Raw genomic sequence first — 15,152 nt, 5'->3', positions numbered from 1 at the left:
ATCACAAAGGATCATTCAACTTCCATCTCTTTTCCCAATTTCTTCCCACATCTGTTCATCCCTCTAGTTACTAAAACAACACCCAACTCAAATGATCCTGTTACTGCAGTAGAGGATTCCTTGGGGTCACAATCAAAGCAAGAAGGAAGAGTTTCTATGGTGACACATGAATCATAGTGTCACTCCACTCTTAGTCCAGATGCAGAGCTTTAATCTGAAATGTTGACTATTTCTTCCTCCCTACAGATGCTGCTTAAACTGCCGAGTTCCTCCAGCAGATAGTACATTGCTAGGGTTTCTATAAATACATTAATAGGAAGAAGGCAGCTCAGGTAAGTGTGGAACTTCTAAAGAATGAGACTTTTAAAGAAAAAATGAAGTGGTGGATGGTCCAAATGATATTCTTTTGTGTTGATCTTCACTTAGACATTGCAAACATCATCACAATAATTGAAAAGACTAATTTCAAATAACATTGAAGAACTTGTAAATATCCCAATCACAAACAGTGCATTTTGTGAAGCTCACAGGATTAAAGACAGACAAGTTGCTCGGACTCAATGGTCTGAACTTGAGGGTTTTAAAGGAAGTGTCTCCAGTGCTCTTGGACTCATTGGTTGAAATTTATCAAAACTGACCAAATTTGAGGAAGGCATGAGAGTATTGGAAAACAGCTGATGTGACTCTCTACTTAAATAAATTAAGAAGATTAAATGTGGGGGATTAATGGCCAATTAGTTTAACATCTACTGGCAAGATGCAAGAGTCAAAAATCAAAAAGAAAATAACTATTTATGGAAGCTGAAGATAGTTAAACTAAGTTAATGTGGTTTTGTGAAAGGTAAACTGTGTTTAACAATCTGCTTGAATTATCTGTTATTGTAACATGAGAATTAATAGAAAGGAACTTGTAGATGTAGTGTATTTAGATTTCTAAAAGGCATTTGACAAAGTGCCACACCAGGGGTTGTGATGGATACTCACTTTCCAGGGCACGAGAGGTTTATTGGTGACTTCAGCTTTCGAGAACAGTAGCATGACTTTTCCAAAGGGTCTCAGTTACTTGTGACTAGGTTGAACTTCTAACCAGTATTCCTTGCTTAGCTTCTTGTTGTAGGCAAGGGAGGTCTTGTAGGCTCACGTTTAATCAATGTAAAACAATGGGGTTGCATTAATTGTTATGTTATGTTAATTATCCTGCATCAAACCTGAGAACACCAGTTATGTTATTTGCACCATTATGACTGAGCTCAAGGAAGCTTGCACACCAGACTGATTTGTCACCTTGCTCATCAAACATGGCCAACCTATAGTTGAGATATTTGTACTCTCAGACAGTCAGCCCTCACTGCATTAATTTTGGTGTCAGGGATCTCTGTCCCCAGAGCTTTTAGACCATCTGCGTGAATTACTTTGCCCCAGCAAAGGTATCTGAAAAACATCACATGCAGATAATGTCAACTAGTGATAGATAAATGTTAGAAAGCACTGGGGATTGTTAGGAATAACAAAGAGAATGAGAGAAAGATGGGGTGACAGAAAGAAGAACTAGAATGCATTCCTCAACCTTTGGTTTCTACAACGGATGAGTTGTTCATCTGCGACACTTTGGTATTCTCTTCTAGTCTTTAAGAATTGTTCCTGTGTTTGTAGCTTATTACTCTTTTGTAATTTGGAAATCTTTTATAAATCAGAAATCCTCTGCGAGTTTTAAGTATGGGTTAAGAACTATTTGTCTAAATTTAAACATGTATCATTAACAATAATATGACTGTGTTTAAGCTACTTTGTTAGCTTGAAGCATCTCCTCTTTGATAGTTCCTTGGGACTAGGCTCATCACTCAAGTAGTGGGTATTGGCAGATAGACCTCATTGCAGAGACTAGAAAGGGAGGTATGCTAGTCTCTGAAGAGTAGAGTGATACTGTATAACCTCCCTATAGGGATAATACTCATATATACAGTACTTAATTCAGACAAGTCTTAAAATCTCTTTTTGAGTTTATGGTTTTGTGGGCAGTGAACCCAATACCAGCACAGGGCTTGGAAGAGGGCAAGGAGTCCAACATCAACAATATTTTCAAGCCATCTGACAGTAGACTTCTCACAGACAATGTATCAGGAAACAATGTAGTAATGTGTACAATTTTTAATTAACTCTTTAATTGTTATAAAGGGAAAAATACTATATAAAGTAAAGTAAGTTAAATTCATTTAATTTTAAAATACTCATATGAAGCAATTATACCCCACATTCACCAAATTCATGTTTTAGAATTAGTGAATTAGCTAAGCAGCAATTATGACTGAATGCACAACATTGTGATATCTTGTTAAACAAGGCATATGATTTGCAGGACACCTTACACTGCAGTTATTAAGTGAATATCCAAAAGGATGTTAGTTCAAATGATTCGCATTTATAAATTAGCAGGATGTTACAAACAGCATGTCCTGCCTAGGGTCACTGAATCATCGATGGAAACTATCATGTTAACATGGCAGCCGTCAGTTTCACAGTATTATGACGTTGATTATTTTGTCATCAACAGCCACTGCCAAGATCTGGGACTTTATCTCCTGTTTTAAATCATCAATTGTCACAATCTGTGGAGACCAGGAACTCTTCAGTGAAGACAACAAGATATCTATCTGTCACAGCCATACCACGTATTGTGAGCACTTTATATTCTTTATATTTTTCAGTAATTTAACAATTGAAGACACATTGTTTCTGCGGCTAGAGGCAAATGCAAATAAAACAGGTTTCTCACTGTGACAGATCAGATTACCTTCAGACAAGCCAACACTGCCTTTTGCAAGCTAGGATCCAGAAATCCCCTGGAGGATTTTGACAGTGGCAGGGTTTTGCTGGTGTCATTTGTGCAGTGATCCTGGGAGCATGCTGCAATGTGGCGATGGAAGTCAGTGTTTGTAAGGATCAACAGTGATAAGAAAACCAAAGCTAAGAGGGCAATTACCACTCAGTTGGTTCATTTAGCTCAATAAGAGACCCTGGGGCCTTTGCAGGAGTGATAGCTCTCATTATCTGTTAGTGGCATCACAGGAGAGATGAGTAGGAACTTGGGCTTTTAGAAGCATTTGGGCAGCAGAGTCGAGCTGCTGCCCCATAGTACCAAAAACCTTGGTTCAATCCTGACCTCCAGTGCTGTCCGTGTGGAGTTTGCATGCTCTCTGTGCGTTTCCTCATGGTGCACCTGTTTCCCCTCAAAATGCCAAAAAAACGTGCAGGCTGATAGGTTAATTGGCAAGTGTAAGTTGTCCTGGTGCATGGGTGAGTGACAGAGTCTGCAGGAGAGTGATGAGAATGTGGGGAGATTAAAATATTATCAGAAAACTGTAAATGAATGGCTGATGGGTGGCACTAAGTGGATGGGTCAAAGGGCCTGTTTCAGTGTTTACCATTCCATGAATTTAAAAACACAGCTTTATGAACGGAATTCCAGCAAGTTGGGGCCAAGCAGATGTAAACATGGTCACCATAGCTGGGACTACACAGGAGACACAAACTGAAGGACGGCTGGGGGGATCTTCAAATCAAAGCATAAAATTGGAAATGATGTGAGGGGGCTCCTGTCAGGAAATATAGAGGAGTCTTGATGCAAATGCAGATCAGCGGAGACACTTTAGCAGACAGCAATCTCTTTAAGAGTGAACTGCAAAAATAACAAGCCGTGTGGGGCCACAGAACAAGGGAGAACAGATACTAATGTAACGAGGCAACAGGTAACCAGAGGCCCGGAGCAAAGAGCTGAGGCTGGCTGCTTCAGAGGATGAACAAAGACTGTGGATGAGATTTGGGTTTAAACAGGCTGCAGGTGATAAACTGGAAATGAGTGCCAGGTGACTCCTGTACGCTGGGTGGAGACAGAGAGGTGCCAATCTTTTCAGGCCTGACCGGAATCCCCCTCCCTCAAGGCTGGCACCCAACTCTCCAGGATGATCTAATTGAGTCTGCTGGAACTCCTAGATGAGCAATGGAACCAGGATGAAACTCGATGACACCCAAGACCTCCCTTCCAGCTGTACCCTGCCCAGCCAACCAGGTACTGTCCAGCTGACCAGGTACTGCATACCCTGTCCATGACAATGTGAATCCATCAACCTGCAGAACACGTATACTGGATCACTTTCCAACATCCTAGGTTCCAGGGGTGCGGGCTCAGGTTGGTTGAGTGATCCATGGACAACAGGATTGAGGTAGGACACGTGGAAGGTAGGGGCTATCTTGAGGGATGGTGGCAGCTGGAGAGAACAAGTGATTGTTTTGATGTTCTGGGTGACCTTAAAAGGCCTGATGAATATCTCCAGCGGTTGGCCTGCTGATAGTAGGTGGAAGCCAGGATGCCCCTCCTTGCCCTCTACCAAGCATTCTGGCAGTGGTAAATCAGAACCCTGGTGGACAGGACCTCCACTATTGCTAACTCCGCAGAAAATAACAGGGGTTACAGCTGGGAAGTGCTTCAAAGGGTGATATACATGTGGCAGAGGAGGTATGCAGCACTTAGCAAGTACTTCTTCCATGTGAAGGATTAGAGGTGGTAGTGTATCACAGAAACTTCTCCACTTGATGATTGGCTCATTCTAACTGACCATTGGACTGAGGATGATAGCCAGGGGACAAAGTCATTAAGCTGCAGAAGGCTCACTAGAGGTAGGAGACAGATTGTGGGCCATGGTCCAACACAGTGTCCTGAGGGAAAGCATGGTGGAGAACTTCATTCAAAGCACACACACAATGGTGGAGGAACTCAGCAGACCAGGCAGCATATATGTAAAAGAATATAATGGTCATTTCGGACCAAGGCCCTTCAGCAGGACAGTACTGATGATGGGTCTCGGACCAAAGCATCGACTGCTTACTCATTTCCATAGATTCTGCCTGGCCTATTGCATTTCTCCAGCATTTTTTGTGTGTTGCTTGGATGTCCAGCATCTACAGATTTTCTCTTGAGGTGAACTACATGTTGGAAAACAAGGTCCATCATCTGATTGGCTGATGGAAGTTTGGGGAAGACAATGTAGTGAGCCACCTTGGACATTTCACTCCTGCTCCATTCCCTGCTATCTAAACCCCTATGGACATTTTGTGATAGCAGTGGACGTATCCGACGTGGGCGCCAAGGCCAACCTCTCCCAGCAAGGACCAGATGGGCAGACACACCCCTGTGCTGCTTCTTACACAAGTTCAGTGCTATACAGCAGTGTAATGGAGTAGGAGACAGGGAGCTACTCAGCATTAAATGGGAGGAATGGAGACTTTGGCCGATAGGAAGTACCAACACCTTCCTGTTCTGGACTGACCACCAAGACCTGCCACCCCATGTCTGACTCACAGGTCCCTCTTCTTCAAGCAACTCAACTTCACTATCTCCTACCAAACCTGCTCCAAGAACACTAAGGTGGATGCCCTGTCACGACCCTTTGACCTAGCTGAAAAGGAGATCAGCTCATCTTTCCATCCTTGCAGATCCTTGCTCTAATCATCTGGGATCTTGAGAACCAGATCTGCCAGGTCCTACATCAAGAGCCTGTTCCGGCCAACACACCTGCCTAATGCATGTACATGCTGTGACCACACGGTCTGAGGCAGTCCATCGAAATCAATCCTCACCCCTTGCCAGCCATCCAGGCGCATGACGGACCCTGTATGTCCTTCGATGCCAATTCTTGTGGCCCACTGTGATTGCAGATATGAGTGCACTGCCTGCACTCAATGTGCCCAGTCCAATTCATCCAACCAGTGGCCTTCTAGGTCTGACACATTAACGAGAGAGAATCCAGGCAACACACACAAAATGCTGGAGGAACTCAGCAGCTCAGGCAGCATCTGTGGAAAAGAGTAAACAGTCAACATTTCAGGCCTGGCATATTAACTCTTTTTCCCTCTTTACAGATACTGCCTAGCCTGCTGATTATTTTCTGCTCATTTATTAAAGAATGCATAGAAGATTACAGCACAGTACAGGCCTCTTAACCTACTCCAAGATCAATCTAACTTTTCCCTCCTATATAGCCCTCCATTTTTCTTTCATCCATATGCCTATCTAAGAGTCTCTTAAATGTCCCTAATGTATCTATCTCAGCGTCCACCACGGTCGCATTCAGACAGACAGACATACTTTATCGATCCCGAGGGAAATTGGGTTTTGTTACAGTCGCACCAACCAAGAATAGTGTAGAAATATAGCAATATAAAAACATAAATAATTAAATAATAATAAATAAATTATTTCAAGTGGAAATAAGTCCAGGAGCAGCCTATTGGCTCAGGGTGTCTGGCACTCCGAGGGAGGAGTTGTAAAGTTTGATGGCCACAGGCAGGAATGTCTTCCTATGACGCTCAGTGTTGCATCTCGGTGGAATGAGTCTCTGGCTGAACGTACTCCTGTGCCTAACCAGTACATTATGGAGTGGATGAGAGACATTGTCCAAGATCGCATGCAACTTTGACAGCATTCTCTTTTCAGACACCACCGTCAGAGAGTCCAGTTCCACCCCCACAACACCACTGGCCGTACGAATTAGTTTGTTGATTCTGTTGGTGTCTGCTACCCTCAGCCATGCACCATTCCCTGTGTAAGAAACTTACCTCTGACAACAGCCTTATATTTTCTTCCAGTCATCTTAAAATGCCGTGTTATCCACTCTATCGATGCCACTTACCCTCTTATACACCAGTTATCCTCCTTCTCTCCAAACAGAAAAGCCATAGTTCACTGAAGCTTTCCTCTTGCGCTCTAATCCAGGCAGCATCATGGGAAATCTTCTCTGCACCCTCTGTAAAACTTCCACATCCTTCCTATAACGAGGTGACTAACACTGAACACAGGTTGGAGGACATGTTGGGAGACATAAAATCCTCAAATCAGAAGCACACAGACATCAGAATGGAGGCCATTCTGCTCACCGTGTGCATGTTGATCCAAAGGTTTATCTTATACACACATGATTGAAGTCAACAACAACATTTTTTCTTCTGCTGGAATTTACAATTGCACCTTGTCACATTTTATGGTACAGAGTTTCAATGCCTACCAGCCCCCACAGTTCAACTAAAAAGAGATTTAAATGTGATATGAGTTACCAAGCACCTTTAATCCTCTGCCTTCCGGGATTTGAGTGGAGCTAAATCAGGAGGGGTAGTTTGATCCTCTAACATCCATGACCTTTGAAGTTGTGCCTTCAGGGCCTTTCTCTGAGGACCAGACTGCTAATTCTCTTGTAAAGAGGAAGGAAAGCAAATATTCAATGGCTGTAAATGGCCAAAATGCAAGTTCTAATCCTTCAGGGGCTAATTATCCTACTACAGAATCAAGACTATATCATCTCCAAGTTTGAATTAATTCTCTCTCTTTCTCCCTCTCCCCCATCTCTCTCTCTCTCTCTCTCTCTCTCTCTCTCTCTCTCTCTCTCTCTCTCTCTCTCTCTCTCTCTCTCTCTCTCTCTCTCTCTCTCTCTCTCTCTCTCTCTCTCTCTCTCTCTCTCTCTCTCTCTCTCTCTCTCACTCACTCAGTCCCTCTCTCTTTCTCTTTCAGTCTGTTCCTGATCCATTTGAATCGGAAGCAGGTTAATCTGTATTCCTGTTTTATAGAATAGTATTTTGAATTGAATTGGCCTTCTTCTCTCTGTGTGATGTTTGGTGGAAATTCAAAGGAAAATCAGTAAAATCAAACAGAAAATTGTCTGTTGCTTTTACCAACCTTTTTGCCTGTCTACTTCTGAGTTGTTTGATATTTTGGAAAGGGGGATAAATGATTACAACTCAAAGCCAGGATTTTGGCCTTCTATTCGTTCAGATATCCAGGACTGACAAGGTGTCTGAGGCACAGTAGGAAGGGCATAAGAGATAATTCCTCTTCTCAAGGGGCTGAGTTCAGAGGAGAGATAAGAAATGGAAAATTAAGTCTTTTCTTTGGGTGAGTGTGATCTAGAACAGACCACAGAATACAAAATAGGTCATTGGTCTATCATCAATAGATGGATCAATAGATAGATAGATAGATACTTTATTGCCCCCAAATGAAATTACAGTGTCACAGTAGCTTTGCAAGTGCACACATATAAATATTAGAAGAGAAGTAGAAAGAATAAAAAAATAAGTAATCTCAAACAGTCTAACAGGAGAGTGTCATCACTTCCCCAGCTATAGGTTGACTCATTATAGAGCCTAATGGCGAGGGTAAGAATGGATCTCATATAGCGGTCTCTGGGGCAACACAGTTGTCTTAGTCTATTACTAAAAGTGTTCCTCTGTTTAGCCAAAGTGGCACACAGAGGGTGAGAAACATTGTCCAGAATTGCCAGGATTTTCAGTTGGGTCCTTTGTTCTACCAGAGCCTCCAGTATGTCCAGTTTGACTCCTATAACACAGCCAGCCTCTCTAATCAGTTTATTGAGCCTGTTGGCATCACCTGTGATGATGCCATTGCCCCAGCACACCTCCGCAGTGAAGATTGTACTGGCATCAACAGACTAGTAGAATATGTGAAGGAGAGGCCTATGTACTCTAAAGGTCATCCATCTCCTCAGAAAGTAGAAGCGACTCTGGCCCTTTTTGTACACAGCCTCTGTGTTGGTGCTCCACTCAAGTCCGTCATCCAGGTGCACCCCCAGGTACTTGTGGGTCCTCACCACATTCATTTTCTCACCATCAATAGTAACTGGGAGCAATGCAGAATTAGTCTTCCTAAAGTCCATCACCATCTCCTTTGTCTTTCTGATGTTGAGCTGCAGATGATTCAGCTTGCACCATTTGACAAAACCTTCCACCAGAGCCCTGTATACATACTCCCGTCCTCCCTTTATACACCAACTATTGCTGAGTCATCAGAGAATTTCTGCAGTTGACATGACTCAGCCTTGTATCTGAAATCTGAGGTATACAGGAAGGGAAGCAGTACAGTTCCCTGTGGGGCCCCAGGGCTACTTATAGCCACGTCTGACACACAGCTCTGAAGCTGCACAAGGTGTGTGTAGTCCATTATCCAGGATTCAACAGAAATGCCAATCGGCATTGGACGGAGCTTCTCCCCCACCAGTGAGGGCTGTATGGTATTGAAGGCACTTGAGAAATAAAAAAAATATGATTCTCAACAGTGCTGCCCTGTTTATCCAAATGGGAGCAGAACATGGAATATAGAACATAGAACATCGTACCTAGAACATGGAATATAGAACTGGGAATTGGTTGATCAAACACAGACCAACTCATCAGCTGTTCTAACATGAAATTACTCATCACCCAATCAAATGTAGAATCACTCATCATTAAGTACAAAGGATAAAACAAAACCTTGTCATCGCTGTTCCAACGATCTGACTCGATGTAAGATATCACAGGATACTACAGGTGCTACAGCCTGGAGCTGAAAAAGAAAACAAACTGCTAGAAGAACTCAGCGGTCGAGTGGCATCTGTAGAGATAGGCGAAACATCTACGTTTAGCGCTTCATGCAGGGTCTTGACTGACGAAAATGTCAACTATCCATCTGCCTCCATAGGTGGAAGGGTAGGTAGTGATGAGGAAGCAATGCGATTGCAGCAGGACATAGACAAATTGCAGGGATGGTCAAAAAAGTGTCAGATGGAATGCAGTTTTGGGAAATGTATGAATGCATTTTTGTAGAAAGGAACAATAGTGCAGACTGTTATCTAAATGGGGAGAACATTCAAACATCAGAGGTGCAGAGGGGCTTAAGAGTCCTCGTGCAAGACTCCCAAAAGTTAATTCATAGGTTGAGTCCATGGTAAAGAAGACAAATGCAATCTTGGCATTTATTTCAAAGGGAATAGAAAGTAAAATAAAGGAGATAATGTTGAACAAACGAGAGGAAATCTGCAGATGCTGGAAATCTGAGCAACGCTCACAAAATGCTGGAGGAACTCAGCAGGTCAGGCAGCATCGAGGAAAAGAGTACAGTCGGCATTTTGGGCCGAAACTCTTCGGCAGGACTGGAGAAAAAAGCTGAGGAGTAAATTTAAAAGGTGGGGGGAGAAGAGAGAGAAACACAAAGTGATATACATTGGAAACTTGGAGGTGGAAAGATGAAGTAAAGAGCTGAGAAGTTGATTGGTGAAAGAGACAGAAGGTCATGGAAAAAAGAAAAAGGGGAAGGAGCACCAGAGGGAGGTGATGGGTGGGCAAGGAGAAAGGGTGAGAGAGGGAAAAGGCGAAGGAGGAGATGGGAGGCATCACCACAAGTTAAAAAAATCGATGTTCATGCCATCATGTTGGACATTACCCAAAAAGAATATAAGGTATTGTTCCTCCAACCTAAGTGTGGCCTCATCACAACAGTTGAGGAGGTCGTGGGATGGACATTTCAGAATGGGAATGGGAAGTGGAATTAAAATGGGTAGCTACCGGGAGATCCCACTTTTTCGGGTAGATAATTTTGAAGCTTTGTAAGGAGCCAGTCAGGCTGCACTTGCAGTATTGTCAACAGCTTTGGGCCCCTTATCTCAGGAAGGATGTATTGTCATTCAAGACAGTCCAGAGGAGGTTCACGAGGACGATTCCAGTAATGAGGGGTTACTATATGAGGATCGTTTGGCAGCTTTTGGCATATACTTATTGGAATTTAGAAGAATGTGTGGGAACTTATTGAAACCGACCAAATTTTGAAAGGACTAGATAAGGTGGATGTGGAGAGGATGTTTCCTCCGGTGGGGGTATCCAGAATTAGAGGGCACAGCCTCAAAATTGAGGGGCAGCCTTTTAGAACAGAAGTAAGGAAGAATCTTCATAGCCAAAGAAATGTGAATCTGTGGAATACTCTGCTACAGAGTGTGTTGGAGGCCAAGTCTATGGGTATATTCAAAGCTGAAGTTGATAGATTCTTGATTGGTTGGAGCATCAAATGATATGGTGAGTAGGCAGGTGTATGGGATGAATAGGATCTGGGATCAGCCATGATAAAATGGTGGAGTGGACTCGATGGGCTGAATGGCCTAATTCTGTTCTCATGTGTAATGGTCTAATGCTGCTTAACCTGCATGAATTCCTACTGCAGTTGGTTTCCTGCTCCCAATATAATATCAAAGAGTTTTCTTCACAAATACATCAGCTGTAATGAAAGTAAAACAGAGATAAACAAGGTGAACTTTGTGGAGGCATTGAAAATGTCATGTAAAATTGAAATTAGTGATTAGAAGCGCTGCATCAGATTTGATCAGATCGCCCAACAAAGGCCCAAGATGACGAAAAGCACATTTCAGCCTGAGGTTGCAACGAAAAGGAGTTTGGAACGAGCTGCACTAGATCATAGACCGATGTAAACAGGACAAATAAGCAGGGGTGAATTAGTGCACTGGTTAAAATATTAGGGTCTCAGTTGGAGTTCCTGGTAAATAATTTGGAGTTACACATTCAAGCCTCACCAGGGCAAATGGGAAATTTAAATTCAAATCTGGAGGAAAACCAAAGTAATATTGGTAATAGTAACCACCATTCACCAGTGTTCTTTTTGGGGGTGGGGGTAGCAGGAAAGAGCAGGAACCAGCGATCAATATTCTATATGTAAATCCAAACCTGCCAATGGAGTTGGTTCTTCACCATCTCCTCAATTCAGGAGCAATAAGCTCTCAGTGACTTTCAGAGTCTTTGATTGTACTGACTGCGTTACTGAGGGAGTGAGAAGTATAGACAGAGTGCTGAAAGAGGAGGCTGGTCCTCCAATATTCTGAGCTGTGTCCACATCTCTCTGGGGTTTCTTGCAGAACTGTTGCCTTAGTAAGGAGTTGCTCGCTTTGGGCGCCTTGCTCTTTCCTATTGATGCTGCGTGGCCTGCTGCGTTCCTCCAGCATATAGTGGATGTTCATTTAGATTTCCAGCAACTGCAGATTTTCTAGTGTTCCCAGAGTTCTGTGAATTAGTAGGCCTTGATTTTTTCATCCCATCATCCATCAATCCACACAAATTACCTTGCTAAGAGATGCAAGAGATGGCAGATGTTGGAATCTGGAGCAATAATCTGCTGGAGGAACTCAGTGAGTCGAGCAACATCTGTTGGATGCAAGGTTTCAACCCAAGGTATGAACAATGCCTTTCTCCCTTGCTCGACCTTGAGTTCCTTCAGCAGATTGTCTGTTGCTTCATCTTGATTAGATTCTGTTCGCTCCCAGGTATATACTGCACAGTACATAAATCATTGTAACAAATCACTGGATAGAGTCTAATAAAGCTTAACTTGAGTTACAAACCATATAATACCGACCTTTTACCTGAGTTGCAATTGTAAAATTATTCCTAGTGCATTGCTTATATTTAATATAGGATTGATTATTGCGAGTTTGTTTCCCAATGCAGAGTATATCTTTTTTTAATGGTTTTATTAATTGATTGATTCATGAGAATGGCGTTGGAGATTGGATTTAAGAAGGATGGCTTGGCAAGGCTCCCTCCTCAGGATGGGAGTCCAGGGCTCAGGGGGATAGTCTAAGGATAAGAGCAGGAAAGTATGAGAAGAGAATTTTTCAATTATGAGCATGTGGGTTTTTTGAGTTCCCAGCTCCAGAGAGTTGTGGATACTGACTGTGGATAAGCAAGGTGTGGGATGACTGGACTTCAGGCCAGCAAGGAAAGCAAGACATGGGGACTAGACAGGAAAACAGAGATAATGTCAAAAGAAGATCAGCCATGTTACTGCGGAATGACGGAACAGGTTGAACGAGATATACAATCGTCTCCTAGCCAGTGAGGCATAGAGCACCACAGCATAGAAACAGGCCTTTCAGCCCATCTAGTCAATGCAAACCTAACCTTCTGTTAAGTCCCATCTACCTATATCCAGACCATATCTTTTCAAAGTCTTCCCATCCATGTACCTATCCACAGTTCTCTTCAATGTTACAATTGATCCAGCATATCCAACTTATGTACCACCACATATGGATTCACTTTGAAGGACTCTACATCTTGTGTTCTCACTATTCATTGCTTATTTATCTATCTATTTATGTGTGTGTGTGTGTGAATGCATGTATGTATTTATGGGCCAAGCTGAAGTTGGTGGCAGAGGGTGACTTCCCCCAGCTCGTCAGCGAAACATTTAAATTCCTCTAATTCTAATGTCTCTATTTTCCTTTTCAGGGTGGCTGGGCTGCCATCGGGATCTTTGATCTACAGTGGCACACAAAAACTGTGGTTCTGCATGTGGCATGTTCCTGTTCTTGGAGCTCACTGATCGGCTGCCTTTCGGTATGTCCGGGACTGGCCTGAAGTTGGGCGACTTTGGGGCCTGCACAGCCCTGTAGTCACTGTCACATTGTCACATACCGAAGCGCAGCGGAAGCCGGAACATCAAAGACAGCGAGAGTGGCTGCCGGAGGGCTCTGCACTCAGTAATCGATTTGCCAGTTGTCAAGTCGGGGAACTTGAAGCAACACTTCAGACTGACTGTAACATCGAAATGCAACTGTTGGCTCCTCTGACACTGTGGAAGGAGCAATATCTGTCTCCCCCTTTTTAGTGAGAGAGAGCCAATGTGAAAATTTTGGAGTGAACAGTCAGCTTTTGATGTACTGTAGACCATGGTTTCTCTTTGTGGGGCTTTGCTGATGTTGGCATGACAATTGGTGGGAATGCTGATGTTTTATGCTAGGATACCTCGGGGGACAGGGCGGTTGGAGAGGGAAGGGTTGATGCTGTTTGCTGCTGCTTGTGTGTGGGAGAGGGAACAGGGAGCTTTGGGGTTCTCATGTCTTTTTTCTGTCATTCATTCTTCAGGGGTTTTTCTTCTGTTTTGAGGATGTCTGAAGAAAGTAGGAATTTCAGGTTGTATAATGTATATATTCTCTGATATTAAATGGAACTATTGAACTATTTATTTATTTTATTTTCATATTTGCATAGTTTATTGATATTCGCGCATTGGCAATTTGTCCATCATTGTTGTGTGTGTTGTTTCATTAATTCTATTGTGTTCCTTTGTATTTACTGTGAATGTTCAGAAGAAAAATAATTTTGGGGTAGTATATGGTGACATATATGTACTTTTATAATAAATTTACTTTGAAGTTTGAACTTTGAACATCTACCACTTCCACTGGCAGCTCTTTCCACACTTGTACCATGCTCTGAGTACAGAAGTTCCCCTTAAATTCCTTCTAAACATTTCACCTTTCATCCTAAACCTAGGACCTCTAGTTCTAGACTCTCCCAGCCTGAGTGGTAGAAGCCTGCAAACATTCACCCTATACATATCCCTCATCATTTTATATACCTCTATCAGATCTCCGGAGTATAAAGTCTTAATGTATTCAATCTTCCCTATAACTCAGGGCCTGACGTCCTTGTAAATATTTTTCTGCATTCTTTCAAACTTATTGGTATCTGTCCTGTGGGCAGCTAACTAGAACTTCACACAATACTCAAAACTGAGCCTCACCAACATCCTACATAACTTGAAAATAACATCCCAACTCCACAGAACCATAGAACTATAGTCCTATGTTACAGCACAGAAACAGGTCTTTTGGCCCTTCTTGGCTGTACCAAACCATTTTTCTGCCTAATCCCATTGACCTGCACCTGGCCCATATCCCTCCATACACCTCTCATCCATGTACCTGTCCAAATTTTTCTTAAATGTTAAAAATGAGCCTGCATTTACCGCTTCATCTGGCAGCTCATTCCACACTCCCACCACTCTCTGTGTGAAGAAGCCCCTCCTAATGTTCCCTTTAAACTTTTCCCCCTTCACCTTTAACCCATGTCCTCTGGTTTTTTTCTCCCCTAGCCTCAGTGGAAAAAGCCTGCTTGCATTCACTCTAACTATACGCATCATAATTTTATATACCTTTATCAAGTCTCCCCTCATTTTTCTATGCTCCAGGGAATAAAGTCCTAACTTATTCAACCTTTCTCTGTAACTCAGTTTCTCAAGTCCCGGCAACATCCTTGTAAACCTTCTCTACACTCTTTCAACCTTATTAATATCCTGATTCCTGATGAAGGTTCTCGGCCCGAAATGTTGGCTACTCTTTTCTCATGGATACGGCCTGACCTGCTGAGCTCTTCCAGCGTTGTGTACGTATATATTAATATCCTTCCTGTAATTTGGAGACCAAAACTGCACACAATTGAACTCCTGTTCTCAATGCACTGACTTATGAAGGCCAATATTCCAA

The 15,152-nt window shown here is 42.8% G+C and overlaps 1 long non-coding RNA gene across 1 annotated transcript; it reads left to right on the top strand.

The window, feature by feature from the left end:
• The first annotated feature begins 251 nt into the window (after positions 1-251).
• LOC140739629 (uncharacterized) lies at positions 252-13,787 on the top strand. The gene is made up of 3 exons (XR_012101704.1): positions 252-332; positions 2,552-2,674; positions 13,114-13,787. It is a non-coding gene; the product is annotated as an uncharacterized lncRNA (long non-coding RNA).
• Positions 13,788-15,152: the final 1,365 nt, after the last annotated feature.

The sequence above is a fragment of the Hemitrygon akajei genome, chromosome 1 (assembly GCF_048418815.1).
Source record: "Hemitrygon akajei chromosome 1, sHemAka1.3, whole genome shotgun sequence".
In the NCBI taxonomy this organism is placed as follows: Eukaryota; Metazoa; Chordata; class Chondrichthyes; order Myliobatiformes; family Dasyatidae; genus Hemitrygon; species Hemitrygon akajei.
This window is presented reverse-complemented; position numbering and strand designations above follow the sequence as displayed.